The sequence below is a fragment of the Xenopus laevis genome, chromosome 4L (genome assembly GCF_017654675.1).
Source record: "Xenopus laevis strain J_2021 chromosome 4L, Xenopus_laevis_v10.1, whole genome shotgun sequence".
NCBI lineage: Eukaryota > Metazoa > Chordata > Amphibia > Anura > Pipidae > Xenopus > Xenopus laevis.
Window position 1 is genome coordinate 69,507,672 of NC_054377.1, and position 15,995 is coordinate 69,523,666.

The 15,995-nt window shown below is 42.5% G+C and overlaps 1 protein-coding gene across 4 annotated transcripts in view; it reads left to right on the forward strand.

Moving 5' to 3' along the window:
• The first annotated feature begins 14,664 nt into the window (after positions 1–14,664).
• The window catches only part of il34.L (interleukin 34 L homeolog), a 32,218-nt gene continuing 30,887 nt past the window's right edge, over positions 14,665–15,995 (forward strand). For 3 of the 4 annotated variants that reach the window (XM_041590252.1, XM_018258080.2, XM_041590251.1), the window contains exon 1: positions 14,665–15,122. The gene's annotated coding sequence lies outside the window, so the exon portion shown is untranslated. The remainder of the gene's footprint in view (positions 15,123–15,995) is intronic. The other variant, XM_018258081.2, reaches the window with a different exon arrangement.

Here is a 15,995-nt window from a genome sequence, read left to right on the forward strand (position 1 = left end):
TGCACCCAGGAACGCACGAAACAGAACCTATTCACGGGCAATGGCTCAGAGCAAATGTTTTTTGAGTCAAAGAGCTTTTTTTCCAGATTATCCTTTGTAGCCTGCCAAATTGCAGACATATGGACAATTTGATCATTGGCTGCTGGCACATCAGACAACAGGAGATCTTGGGGAAAAGCCAAAGGGTGTTGTCCATATACACACAGGAAAGGTAATTTACCAGAAGCATGAGAAATATTGTTGTGAGCATATTCCGCCCCTGGGAAGAAGATCAGACCAGTCGTCTTGGCATAAGGAAACATGGCACCTTAAAGGAGAAGGAAACCCTTTTGCAAAAAACTCCATACCCCCCACCACACGTAGAAAGGCCAACTACCCCACGGGGAGGGGGGTACGGGGTTTTTTGCAAAAGGGTTTCCTTCTCCTATAGAACTGTTCAAGGGCCTGATTTACTCATTTAGCCCCTCCATTTGATTGGGGATGGTAGGAGGAAGAAAATTAAAGAGAAATGCCCAGAGATTTACATAAAGACAGACAAAATTTTGAAACAAACTGAATTCATCTATTGGATACCACTTCAGCCGGGAATCCATGAAAATATGCTGGATAAACAACTGGGAATGCTCTACAGCAGAGGGTAATTTATGTAATGGAGTGACGTGGGCCATTTAACTAAATCGGTCTATTACTACCCATATGACCTTGTTAAATAAGGAGGGTGGTAACTCCACAATAAAGTCCATAGCCAGATGAGTCCTGGGACGAGAAGGAACAGGTAATGGGTGGAGTTAGTCACTTGGAAGAGAATGACTAGATTTGGAGGATGCACAGATGGAGCAGGAAGCCACCAAGTCTCTGACATCCTTGTGCATGGACGGCCACCAAACAGATCTAACGTCTTTCTTATCAAAAGGTGGTCGGCCTGCTTAGAGCTATGAGTCTGGTGAAGAATAGCGCAATGAAGATCCAAAGGAACATAAGCTGTACCTACAGGAGTGTTGGACGGTGCATCTGACTGGGCTGACAGGATCTGGGAAGCAAATTGTGGGAGCACATTCACATGATAGGATCATTATCCTCCAACTGACAACTTAAAGGGAAAAAACTTCTGGAAAGAGCGTCTGCTTTCTTATTCCTGGAACCAGGCTGAAAGGTAAAACGAGAAAAAAAGAGCCCAACGAGCCTATCGAGGGTTTAACCTCTGAGTGCTTGAATATATTCCAAATTTTTAGATCAGTAAAGATAGTAACAGGTAGTACCTTTCAATAAATGCAGCCATTCTTCTAAAGCTAATTTGACTACGAGAAGTTCCCGATTGCCAATATCATAATTTTGTTCAGGTGAAGTAAATTTCTGAGTAAATAAGCACATGGGTGAAACTTCCCATCAGAAGTCTGCCTTTGCGACAAAATCGACGTTGGATGTTGGATGCATCCACTTTAACATGGAAGGGTAGAAGGGGATCTGGATGTCTGAGGACTGGAGCCGAAGCAAAGGATTTTTTCAAGAATTCGAAGGCTTCAAGGGCCTGTGGAGGCCAACAATAAGGTCTCAACCCCTTTCAAATGAGGCACAGAATAGGGGCCATTCGAGATGAGAATCCTTTTATGAACTGTCTATAATAGTTAGCAAATCCAATGAACCTCTGTTTAGCCTTAGTACAGGTGGGAAAAGGCCAATCTTGAATTGCACCAATCTTGGTTGGATCCATCTCGAACCCTTCCCATATGTTAATATAGCCCAGGAAGGGAATCTTGGAAAGTTCAAAGGTGCACTTTTCCAGTTTGCCCAGGAAAGAACCTCCCGTACTTGGGCCCTATGCACCTGCAGATCTTTGGAGAAAATTAAGATATCGTCCAGATACACTACAACACTTTGGCCCAATAAATCTCAAAATATGACAGTGACAAATTCTTGGAAGCGGCAGCTCGTTACAAAGACTGAAGGGCATTACCTGATATTCATAATGCCCATCACGAGTATTGAATGCCGTCTTCCATTCATCGCCCTCCCGGATATGGTTTAGATTGTATGCCCCATGAAGATCAAGTTTGGTGAAAAGACAAGCCCCCTTGAGTTAATGGAACAGTTCAGAGATGAGGGGTAACAGATATCGATTTTTGGATGTGATCTTGTTAAGTCCCATAAACTTTCATCCTTTTTTACCACAAAGAAAAAACCCGCACCAGCTGGTGAGAAAGAAGGCCAGACGAACCCTCGTTGTAAATTCTCCAGAACATATACTTTCATAGCCTTAGTTTCCGATGGGAGAGAGAGGGTAGGTGCATCTACAAGGAGGTATAGTACCATGGAGTAGGTCGATGGGGCAGTCATAGGGACGAAGATGATGTGGTAAAATTTCAGCAGAATTCTTGCAAAACACATCTGTGAAGTCTTGATATTCCAGACGTACAGCAGGGAGAGGCAAGGGAAATGCATTGAAAACCATTAGGAGTAAGACAGTTTTTCTGACAATAGGGGCTCCATCGATTGTGCAACCGAAGCCAAGGCAATTCTAGAACCACAGAAGTGGAAAGACAAGATATAATAAAGAAGGATAATTGTTTTTTACGCAGTGAACCGACTGTCAAGGTCAGTTCCTTAGTGGTCTTCGAAATGAAGGCAGTAGACAGTGGTTTGTCATCTATAGCTAGAACCCGCAGAGGAGGAGCCAATGGAAGAAGGGGAACCTCCAAACGTTCGGCAAAGGATTGGCCATAAGGTTCCCTGCAGCTCCTGAATCAAGAAAGACTTAAACATAGACAGCTCCCACAGCCAGTTGGATCTGTAACTGAAGCATGAATCTATGAGCTTTCATTTGGGGAGAGGATCTAATACCGCTCAGATAAGACTCCCCAATCTTACCTAGGCACTGGAGTTTCCCCACAGCTATTGGCAAAATGGGCCTTGCCACCACAGTACAGGCATAAACCAGCAGATCGTCTACGGGACTTTTCCTGCTCTGAAAGACGTGTTCATCCAATCTGCATGGGTTCCTCTGTGGAGCTAGAAGAGGGTAGTGTAGGAGGGCTCGAGAAGAGGTCTTTGGAAACGTGGTGCAAGGGTTGGTTGAAATCTCTTGCCCCGATGCTTATCAGCTTGATGCTCCCTTAGCCGAGTATCCACCTTGACAGCAAGAGCAATTAAATCTGAAAAATGAGCTACTCTGAGAGATCTCTGGACACTAGGTCATCCTTACATTTATTAGAAAGTTCCTGATAGAAAGTAGCCACATAGGCATCATTGTTTCAATTAGTCTCAGCTGCAAGGGTTAGGGCATAATCAATAGGATTCCCCTGGTGGATCTGCAGGAGCCAAAAGGCCACACGACCCGGGGCATCGAATACACTACAGAAAGCCTGAAGCAATATCTGAAGCAATAGCTTGGCATCATGGATTAGGGGAGAATTATTTTCCCAGTAAGGAGATGCCCAATCCAAGGCTTTGCCCTCCAACCAACCTGGAAATTATATAACCCACTTTAGCACGTTTGGACATATATTGCGAAGGCTGAAATTGAAGACATTGATTCACGAATCCCGGCAAGCCTCAGGATCTCCGATTTAGCGTGGAGGCGGAGGAATACGGGGTTCACTTGTAGAAGCCAAAGTCGTAGGAGGATGGGATACAGTAGTAGGAGGATTACTTGGAACGGGAGAGGCCGTAGGCATGCAAGTGTGGAGAGCTTCAAGAACTTGCCCAATACGGGCCTGCTGAGCCTCATACGATTCCATATGGGCCCTGACCACCAATGATTTTTAAAAAACTTTTATGGGGGTCCCCGGCACCAATGTTTTTTTTAACTTATAGGGTTAAAATGGCTTTTTTTAACTTGTGTGTGTGTGGGGGGTTTACCATTTTTAGCGCTGATGTCTGTGTGGTCTTTTAACTGTGGTGTGGGGATTGGGGACTTGGTGAGTACAAAATTTTGTTGTACGGGGCCCCGTGATTTCTAATGGCGGCTCTGAATGGATGTGATACAGCGGTGCAATAAAGAAAACAGTTTGATCCATAGCAAAGTTCCTCTAGTTTATATTGTGCAATGTAAAGACCTGAAATAACATCTTTTCTGTGAGCATTCTCCACTAGTTACTACCGGCATGCTTATAGCCAGGGGCTTTATTTTCCATTGCAAAGTCACTTTGTAGTTTGAATTGCTTATTTTCTTTTAAAGTACAACTGTATTGTTTGTAAAGTTGAATAATCTTAGATTGGAACATTTCTGCTAAAATATTTAGAGATTGTGAGACCATGAAGTATAAATGGTCTACTTTGTATAAGGCACCAATGCATAGACCACAGCCGTCTGCACAAGATGTAAAGTCTGTCCTTTGTATAAATTAAAAATATATGTAGCACACCCTTCAGTGCACTTTAGCTGTGTGAATTATAGTGTGTGACCAGGACTAATTCCTGGTGTGCCTCTGACCCACTTGTACCCGGGCAACTCCGGATACCTTGTGGACTCCTCTTTGCATCAAAGAATCCAAATCACCAGAGAAGTTTCTTTGCAGCAATAACTGGTTTATTAACAGTAGCACAGTAGAACAGTTCTAAATGAAATGAGCAGTCACTCCTTTAAGGCACATTCAAATACAGTAGTGACAGATCCCTCCCAGCTGTAAAGTAGGCAAAATGTAAGTTACCACACTTGTGCATAGGGATCCTCAGCCTGGGGTCTTGTATCATGGCACCCTAACTCAGGGCCGGAAGTAGGGGTAGGCAGTGTAGGCACGTGCCTAGGGCGCAAAGCTGGGAGGGCGCCAGGCACGTACCTCCTCTGTCGCCTACCCCAAGTCCGGTTCCCTTCTCTTGCTGACTCTATGTATTTTTCGCGCTTTGTGCGCTTCTGCGCATGCAAGCGCAAGTTTGCGCACGCGCACACTAAACAGGCGCCGCGACTGCTGGGCCTGCCCAGCGTGGCCCGGCACTGCCCTAACTGGTCCTCAACTCACCCACTGAAATCCCTGCACTAGTGGTTTACTCACCACGGGGTCCTAACCCCACTATTCCTCCTTGGTGGAATGGAACCTGCTCACTACCTTCCCTGAGCCTTCCTCTTGCTCCTAGAGCAAAACTTTCTGAATCTTGACCATGGTATCCCTGGGCCTATGACAATCTCTCAGAGGTGAGGTCCCAGGAAAGACCTTGAGCACATGGGGCTATACCTCTTTATACTTTCATAAGCTGCCACCTAGTGGACAAACCATAACTAAACCAAATTACCTGGACTCAGGAAGGAGACATAGCTGCCTGGTGAAAGGATCTCTTTAGGCGTCCAAAATACAAAGGATGAAATGCCTGAGAAATGTCTAACTCCAGGGTCCATACATATAAAAAAGAAAAATGACATTTACTTTGTAATTTTTTACATAATCCCGCTTTTGAAATGGCCCATAGTCACTACAACATCATGTGTGTTAATAAACTCTGGCCATTATTTTAACTGTTGAATGTAATAATTGTAAAATCTACTGACACCTATATCAGACACAAATGTTGAGTACCCATGGTTTCTAAAAAATGCCTCTTTAGGCTAGGGCCAGACGAAGACTACGATTGCAAATTCTCCCTTGCTGCTCTCCTGATGCTCAGGGCCGTATTTATATAAGGGGTGCTATTTGTGTTTTTTTTTGTTTTTTTTAATAAAAAAATCCTGTGACAGAGCTGAGGGGTGCAAAGGAAGCATGTGGAAGTGATGTCACGTGCATGGGATGCTGATGACACTTCTGCTGAATACGGTGTGTAATGTCACGTGCACAACACGCTGACCTCACGCTCATGATGCACTGATCTCACTCGCACAACGTAAGGGCTTGTTTAGGAGACCTAAATACAGTCCTGCTGATGCTCCCCTTGTTTTCTTCATGCAGGGCAGATTTTGGTCGCGAAATGCAAAATGTCGCATTTCGGCATGAAATCCGCGGTGCCTCCCTGCACCCGATCGAAGACCAGGCTTCCAGCAGGTAGAGCAGGAGTGGAGGAGCAGTGGGGAAGAGGATTATCTGACTGCATTTCTCTGCAGGCTGAGATCAGTGATGGTCTGGCCCTACCTTATTGTACTAGTCATATAAGGTAGTCTACAGACAGTGCCTTGGCTCTTCAAGAAGCTCCTGGAATGAGATCTGTTATCCTCTGAATACTAAGCAACTTTTGCTAAAATGTCACTTCAGTTTAGGATCTAGCCCTGCTCTGGCTATTCATCAATCATTGGTTCCTGTTCCCATATTTAATCTTCTCTGGGATTCCACCACCCTTGGCATTTGAAAAAAGTTTGGATATCAGGTTACTCTCTCCCACACACATCGAAAGAGAGCAAAGTAAAAAGATTAGCAATTATCTGGGTCAGGTGAGTGACTAAACAATACCTTACAACTGAATGGAGGCTAAACCCCACCAGAACTCAACCTAAATTAATTATCACAATTACCAATCAATCACATTAAAATATACATTTATTACACATACCCATAAGGCTAAAACTTTAAAACCAGCACTGTATGACAGGTAAGGGCCTATCCATCAACATTTATATATATATCAATATGTAGGAGCTCATATACAGTATCAGCACACGCACCTGTGTATATTATTGCAAGGTGTTGCCATAAAATTGCAGGTTGGATGTAGGATTGTTCATTTAATTCTAAGCAACTTTCCAATATGCATTATCTAAACAATGTTAATGGCTTAGTTATTTATAAATTGAGGTTTCCAACTCATGTAGCAGAAGTCCGCTCTCCTCCAGCCAGGACTGCAATTTTCAAATCCTTGCCCTGCATGCTTCTTTACAGCTCTGTTAATCTGCTGGCGTCTGCTGCATTGTTTTCAAGAGTCAGAGCTAGCATACGGAATAGAAAAGGATAGGCAAATACTGCTTTCAATTGCCATTACATTTCCATAATGTCAAAAACACTGACATTTTATAAAGGAATTATTTATCACTGAGGGTGCCAAATTGTAGAAAACTGCAAGGCCAAATACTTTTTAGCAAGAGCCACAGAGAGATCCTCTTCTACTTTCTTCAGTGCCCCATGCAGACACATGCACAGTAATGAAACAGTTGGATTCTGGGGGCTGCAGGTGGTTGAGCAACACAGAGTTCCGAAGGTGAGGCCATACCTCCCAACTGTGACTCAGCTCGCAGTCCCAGATTGTTACCGAAATACTCCGACTTTCTCTTTGATCTCCCGCACTGAACAACCAGAAAAAGATACAAAGTTTCTAAAACTTAATTGGCTTTTGGCAGAGAGCCCAGAATACGTGGCAGGTGCATTAAGATATATTTGTAACAATTTAAGATAAGCAAAGAAACAATTGTAACAATTTAAGATAATCAGGTCTCTTGGGGAAACTGTGACTTGCAGCTTAAAGGGCAATTCACCTTCATTAGCAAAACTGTAATAACACATAAAACCTGAACCCTAAAACCCCCAGAAATGTGTTCAAACTTTCAACAACCTGCCAAATATTGCAAAATGGACGCTGCACTGCGAGCAGCAAAACTTTTTGTCCCTCTTTCTATTTTCAAAATGTTGGGAGGTATGGTGAGGCTTGCCACACACCACTGGGAAGAGAGCTGTGGTCCAGATCATCTGAAGAACAGTTCCAGACAGAGCAGCAGGGAAAAAATGAGGCCCCCATGTGGCTGGGCAGGAGCTCCAGGGACCCTTGGCACCCAGATGGAAGACTGCACAGCAGTTGAGGCAGGCAACAACAGCAGCAGTTTCAGATTGGGATTTCTGGTAACAACATCACAGAGCAGTGCACCCACCACAGGAACGCCTCATCAAGGGAATACAGGGGCATCTGCCAGGATCTCAGCTCCAAGTTAGCTTATGGGTAGAAGAACAGCAGAGACTGCAGTACATGATCCCCTGGTAACTTTTACATGGCACCTTCATAGAGATTGGGCACTGACATGCTATGGGAGTTCCTGGGTGGCATGAAGGAGTTTTTGAATAGCTTGGCAGAGCGGACAGGGGTGCAGGGGTCAGTGCCCAAGCAAGTTACAACCCATCCAGCAGTAGTTTGGGGTAAGGGACAGAGAATGTCCGACAGGGAGGGGGAAAGGAATCAAGCAATGCAGCACCTACAGATGAGAAGGAGGGGGCAAAGGAGAAGAAAAAAGGATAAACAATAGAGAACTTAGCTGTTGGGTGCCCACCTTAAAAAAAGAGGTAAAAGATATGGGATATGGAAGGGGGAGTACATAGAGATATTTTCACTGGTTTCTTTGAAACAGTTTAATCTGAACAGATCAGGCAAGTTAGACGAAAGCAGGAAGGAAGAGGAAGAGAAAAAACATTACCACCTTATTCCTAGGACCATTTTTAATTGGCTACAGGCTTTTGTAATTTTGGCCAGCACCAAAGGAGAAAAGGAACCGAATAATTGTTTTGGCCTTTTTTATTTTTAGGCAGTATTTCTGAAGCATATAGGACACTTGGTGGGAATCTGCTTGGCTATGTTACGACGAGCAGTTCCAACAACAATCCAATGGGACCACAGAGATGTCGGTCTGTGGCTCAAGTTAATGTGCCCCAATCAACCAACCTTTTTAGGAGGGGGGTTCAGTGGGAGTTCACAGCCCACAGACAGGGCTACAATGAAGGATTACAATATATGGTTACAATGAAGGATCCTATAAATTTGAGAGCACCTGCCATTTCAAGCACAAGTGCTCAGATTGCTTTAAAAGACAGGACAAGGGAGATGCCATTAACAGAAAAGGGAGGACTCTGGTGATTGTTGCCGAAATGCACCCTTATCTATAAAGATAGGTCGGCTAAGCTATCGAAGGAGGAGTTTTTTCAGGGTTTCCACATTCCTTTAGAGTGGGGGTCCCAACATTTTTTTACCTGTGAGCCACCGTCAGGGCCGGACTGGGAGTAAAAAGCAGCCCGGGCAAAAAAATCAAAGCAGCCCACATGTAAACACACAATGGTTTTGTACTCATCCACACATATATTGGGGTAAAACTGCAAAAATTATGTACATAAAGAGCTGCCTTTCTCGCTTAACTAATTAATGTAAAATATTACAGATATTAATTTATTATTATTATGTTACAGTACAGTAAAATATTCTTTACTGGCACCACACAAATCTAGTGTGTCCTTATTAACCATTTTATTGATTTGCCATTTATTATAAGCTGAATGTCTTATTTAAAAATTACAACTATTCAATAGTTTACCATTACAGTAGGTGGTACATTACTTATTTTAATATGCAAGTGATACTGAGAGTTCCCTGTATAACTCAGCCTGCAGCCTTGTGCCTTTATATGGTCACAGAACAACCCCTCAGTGACTTATATTATCCTTATCATTTACAGTAGGGGGTACATTATCCCTTATAATACATGAGTATTTTGACACTAGTCATAATAAAACATATAATTCAATGGTGCAGAACCACATTATTTAATCAAAATATCACATGAATTCACGTTCAAGCTGGACTTGTGTGTTGCAAATAGAAATTGTACATGGGGACCCAACACACACCACAATTCAAATACTGTGTCATCGTTTACTGTGACAGACTAGAAAAATAGCACCATGGTTTAGGGGCTTGTATGCACTATGGGAGCAGACTAAAGGTGGCCATACACGGATAGATCCGCTCGTTTGGCGATGTCGCCAAACGAGCGGATCTCCCTCCGATATGCCCACCTTGAGGTGGGCAATATCGGGCTGATCCGATCGTGGGCCCTAGGGCCCAACGATCGGATCCTAGCGTTCGCCAAACGGGCGGTCGGATCGCGGGACCGCATCAACGAACAGATGCGGCCGCGATCCGACGGGATTTTTAACCCTATCCGATCGAGATCTGGCCGACTTTCGGCCAGATCTCGATCGGGGAAGCCCGTCGGGGGGCCCCCATACACGGGCCAATAAGCTGCCGACTTGGTCTGTCGGCAGCTTTTATCGGCCCGTGTATGGCCACCTTTACTGTTCTTTGCTCCTCTCCTGCCCAGCTACCTCGTTCCTTAGTCTGTGCAGAAAGTTCCTGCTCGCTTCCCGACTCCGCCCCCGACTCCGCCCCCATGCTCCGTGCAGCAGCAGCAGATCTGCACACACAGGCTGTCTAGAGTTGTGCCTGGTTTTTTTCTTGCACGGCAACCGAGGGAGGGAGGAAGGTGCCTCGGAGCAGCCCACTTTTATAAAAAATTGAGCGGCCCGTCGGGCATTTGCCCGAACGGGTACATTGCCAGTCCGGGCCTGGCCACCGTCAAATGTAAAAAGATTTGTGGAGCAATGTTCCTGGGGGTGTCAAATATGTACTGGGATTGGCTTTTTGGTAGCCTTTATGTGGCAGGCTACATGAATCTCTATTGACACTACACTTGTTTTATATTCAACAAAGTTGCTTTCCAGGCAGGAATTTAAAAATAAGCACTTGCTTTGGGGCCTCTGGGGCAACATCCAAGAGGTTGGTGAGCAACATGTTGCTTGTGAGTCACTGGTTGGGGTTTACTGATTTATGGAGTTAAATTCAATTTCTTGGTGTAGAAATTTTAAATCAGCTCTAAAACATTGGGAGGTAGTAGAAGTCAAACTTCAAAAAGAGGTCAGGGTTTTGATGACCCTCCGTTCCCAGGGTCTGTGAATGATGATGGGGCCATGTGCAGGGTTACATTTGCTTCCTTTGACAATGTTATGTTGAGAACCGTTTCAAATCTTCCAGTTTTTCCAAACACAGGGCTTCCTGTGTAGAATATGCAAGTTGCAATAATAAGAAGAAAAAATGCATACCAATCAAGCTGTAAGTATGTGTATGGCTGACTCTTTTTATTTTAAGGTCAAGGGGTGCACTGACCACATTAAGGTATGATCATACGGCAGGCACTAAAAGGGTACCCTAGAAGAAAACAAGTTAAGGAAATATTACCCTGCTCCTGATTCTTTAGGCAGCTCCACTTTGCACATTGCCATGCATCAAAAATTGCAATATCGCTCAATTAAACACAGAAGGAAAAAATGACAGATTGGTGCTGAGTGCAACTATACGGAACTACACGTCGCATTTGAATCCTTTAATGAAAGCTGTTTTAGCTGTTTTAGATGCAACGCGCTGCGGTTAAAAGCACAAGTCGCCCACTACGCCTGCAGATGTAAATGAGCCCTGATCTGTACAGTCGTATATACAATATTCTGAAGCAGCCACCCCAGTAAGCACACAATTTGCTAAAAGTATAAAACCAAAGATTTTGTTCTTAGTTAAGAAAAGAGCAGGTTTTCAACACCAAATAACATGATATAAGAACTCTTGACTGTCATGACAATAGGCTTTCTGAGCTGTAATTAAACTATACTGGTTCATGACACGACACAGTCCACTTACATTATCAACCATCTGAAACTATGCCAGTAGAAATCGTGCAACAACTCAAAAACCTTTCATTTAGAATCTGGGAAATTACCCTGACTTCAGAATTCCATAGGGGGTTTCCATATAAAACACAATCTTGCTCTCACGCTCTTGAAATATATTTGCTTTTTTTTTTAACCATTTTTAAAAAAGTTTCCATGGCTATATGCCTAAATAGTAATTAACTGACCTTCCTCTTGAACTGTCACATAAATTTCTGATGTTGCAGTTTTTGACATGGACCATCAGGCTGCAGTTAGTGTGTGTTCTGTGCTTGTGGGCTGCAGCTCATGTCGACATTTGAAACTTTACTTGATGGAAATTTGGATAAAAATGGATTTGTCATTACTTTTACATTACTTGCTTTTGTACAATTCCTATAAATAATGTATCATTAAATTTGATTAAAAATTCTGGTTAAGAAGTTTAGATTGTAAGCCCTTTGATTGATTTTATTCTGTACCCCTTTGTTAAAGGCCCCTGTTTGTTACACATTAATATGAACCACTGCTGAATTTGCTGGTGCTACATAAATAAATGATGATGATTAGCGATTCATCTGCCCGATAACTAGCTCCACAGCTTTATAGTTGTGGAGAAACCTTGTATCTAACCCCAGAGCTGGAAGTAGGGGTAGGCAGGAGATTCACATGCCAAGGCTGAAACAGTGGTGGGCTCCAGGCACGTACCTCTTCTGTCTACCTACTCCTTATTCAGTTTGGGCCGTTCTATAACTCGGCAGCAGCTGTAGTAATGGGGAGTGCAGGAGGTGATGCATGAACTGGAGGGGGAGGTGATGAGTGGGTGGAGAAGCGGATATGGGTGGTGGGGTGATCAAGTAATGGGACTGGCCTTGGGTGCCCTACTTGACCTCTGGTGGTTGTCAAAATTATTGTACTGCACCCATGAGGGCTTCTCCCAGGCCCACATGTACTAAACATAATTCTTTACTATCACACTATCACTATATACAGTATATATAGTGTGGGAACTGTGTTAAATGTAATACCCAAATTACAGGGGACAGCATTGGCTACAAACTATACATCCAGCTTAGTCTTTTAAATGTGTGCCCATAGATTGCATTCAAGATTTATCACAAGGGGGAATTGATTATTACTCCAAAGGGGGGCATTCTGGACATTTGAACTGGAGTGTGTATTCCCCTGCAGTTTGAACAGTGCATTACAACTGAATTGCTTTTTATCCACATGATGGATTTTTTTTGTGGACATATCTTCTGTGTATGAATTGTTTCAGTTGCCGGATGGGATTAACATGAAGGTGCCTTTATTTGGGTCTAGTAATTGTTTTATGTTTTTTTTCTCCAGTGTACATGGGTTTGTAACGCTATATTTATACCTATATGTATCTATAATTATATATTTATATGTATTGCACATGATATGGAGTTAACTATAAGATATTATGTATCGTGCGTTACACAATGTACTATTATTAGTGATTCTGTGTCAGCACACAACTCCTCCACTGTTTCTGGTGCACGTTCAATGGTGGCCACCCCACACCGTAGAAGATTCAATGTAGACAAGAACAGCACCTTATTAATGTAATAAAACATGGCACAGACCAATAGTAGCAATGTTTCAAGCCATCTCTGGCTCTTTATCAAGCTAAAATTAAATTTAGCTTGATAATGAGCCAGAGATGGCTTGAAACGCAGTGTACTATTGAAATGGTTGATATTTTAGAGAATTAGGGAAAGGTATACTAGGGGGCCCCTAAGGTTGAGTCAGCATTATAGGATACTGTTGTAGCTGTTGTATATATTGGATATACTTTTAACATTTTTATGCACAGTACTCTCATCACAATTTGCATTAATTGGATTGGTTCTATTGTTATGAATATTCATATGAATATAGTAAATTAGTAAGCATTTGTCACATTCAATAATGTAAGAGGAGTTTTCCCCTGCTTAATTTCTTGCACTAATCATTTTAATGTCTTGCACCAATCACTTTGATACATCTCTTTGAATATGATCCTTAATTGCTGGTGCGGTTTATTGGCTATATATATATATATATATATATATCACAATGTGTGTAGGGTGTGGGTCCCTTGAGTAGGGTCCCAATGGGGATAAAACATTATGTTTGCTTTACATGCTTCACTAAATAATTTTTTTCATTTTCAAGAATATCCCGGTGTTGCTGGTTCTTTTTTGGAAGTTATATATACATACATATATAGCAAGAAAAAAAGTACCACACTCAACAGGCTCAATTAGAGTAACTGATTTTAATAAACTAACAAAAGAAATTCCAACGTTTCGATCACATCATCGTGATCTTTCTCAAGGAAGAAAACAAACAAGAATGTAGCAGTGCAAGCCCTTAAAAATCCTCCCCCTGTGCAGAAAATGGCACCAAAAACAGTTGTCTCACAAGGCTTTCTGGTTATTCCCAAGAAACAAGACTAGCTACTGTGTTCCACTGTATTTGTACTGTGTTCCACTGTATTTGTACTGTGTTCCACTGTATTTGTACTGTGTTCCACTGTATTTGTACTGTGTTCCACTGAATTTTGTTATGAATAATCCTAGCTGCTTGAACTACTTGACTTTCCACATCTTTCAGTATCTACACTTAACATGTTCTTTCATTTTATTTATTTTAAAGGTTTTCCTTTGTTTTTACACCCACTTCTGGTTTTTAATGTAATTAATGGGATTTTTGGTGCCATTTTCTGCACAGGGGGAGGGTTCTTAAGGGTTTGCACTGCTTACACTCTTGTTAGTTCTGTTCCATGAGTAAGATCACAATATGCTCGAAATATTGGAATTTATTTTGTTAGTTTATTAAAATCAGTTGCTCTGAGCCTGTTGAGTGTGGTCCTTTTTTGCTGGAGTGTGCTCTTTGCTGCTAATGTCAGACAAGGCAGATTGAAGGTATTTTCTATGGTTTTCTGGTGCTTGTACTTATAACTTGACAGTCTACAGGTTAGTAATGGGTCATACTTAGCAAGGTTGGACTGGGCCGGTGGGATATCGGGAAAAATCCAGTGGGCCCCGTCGGCACAGACATGCTACCTGCACCACTCCCACTACTTACCTCCTTCCATAATCTGTTCGCGCTGATGATCCGTAAAAAGTACACACGTGGGGCGGCATCAGAGAGGACTTTATGAGTGGGGGGCACGGGGGTTAGTCTGAGGTTGATACTTAGGAATTAAAGGTGTAACCTCACTGATCAGGATATATTGACATCAGCTGGATGACTGCAGCCAGAGCACAGGGAGTATGTGCTGTTCTTTTCTGTGGAAAAGAAATAAGAAAGCAGCCGCACTACGTCTTTTGTTAGCTACAGACAGTTTAGGGGGAAGAAGACCAGTCTCTTTATGGGCTTGGGCAGAGTACAGAGAGATGACTTTGCAGTTTGTAGAATACACTGGGGCCACAGAAGTTGAGATAATTTAGCAGCACGCTGGAGCAGCTGGGAAAGGCTGGAGAGGGAGGGACAGTCACAGCTTCTCTTCCTTTCCTTTCTCTGCATGTCTGCTGTTTACTGCGCCCTCCCCTTCTCTTACCCTCTGTACCGAAAGAGAAATTCAGACAGTGGAAGCATCCGACTCAGACATGACATACCAACACACGGTTTAAAGGGAATATATAGAACGCCATGCAAGAATAGGACAAAGTCAGAAGTGAGAACAGGATCTAGGGAGAGAGCACCAAGTGGCTACCAGAGTAAGAGGATCAGCCAATCACACAGCACAAGGTGAGTGCACTAGCATGCAGAGCATATGGCCCTGGGATGCTGCTGAGAAAGTGACAATCTTTACACTTAACTGAGATACAAAAAACATTCCATTTACTTGAAACAATAGAACTTGTGAGTTTAATGCTGTACAGATATGAAATCGATTTTCCGGGAAACCTATTATCCAGAAAGCTCCATATTACTGGAAGGCCATCTCCCATAGTCTCCTTTGTATCCAAATAATCCAAATGTTTAAAAATGATTTCCTTTTTCTCTTTAATAATAAAATAATTGTTTGTACTTGTTCCAAACTCAGATATAATTAATCCTTAATGGAAGCAAAACCATCCTGTTGGGTTTCTAGTAGATTAAGGTATGAAGATCTTAACTACACAAAAGATCCCTTATCTGGAAAACCCCAGGTCCCAAGCATTCTGGATAACAGATCCCATACCTGTACCAGGTTTCATAAACCCAAATCCCAACTTTCCCCTTTATAGGTTGTATGCTACTGAATGTGGTGTTGTTATCCAGATTGTTGATACAGGTATAGGATCTGTTATCCAGAATGCTTGGGACCTGGGGTGTTCTATATAAGGGATCTTTTCGTAATTTGGCTCTTCATACCTTAAATCAGCTATAAATAACTAAGCCTAAATAGGATATTTTTTGCTACCAATAAGGATTTTTTATGTCTTAGTTTGGATCAAGTAGAAGGTACTGTTTTATTATTAAAGAGAAAAAGGAAATCATTTTGAAAAATTTGAAATATTTGATTAAAATGAAGTCTGTGGGAAGTGGCAGTTCTGTAATTCAGAACTTTCTGGATAAAGGGTTTTAAAGATAACAGATTTAATAACTGCATAACTGGTCTTTAACGTAAGAGAACAT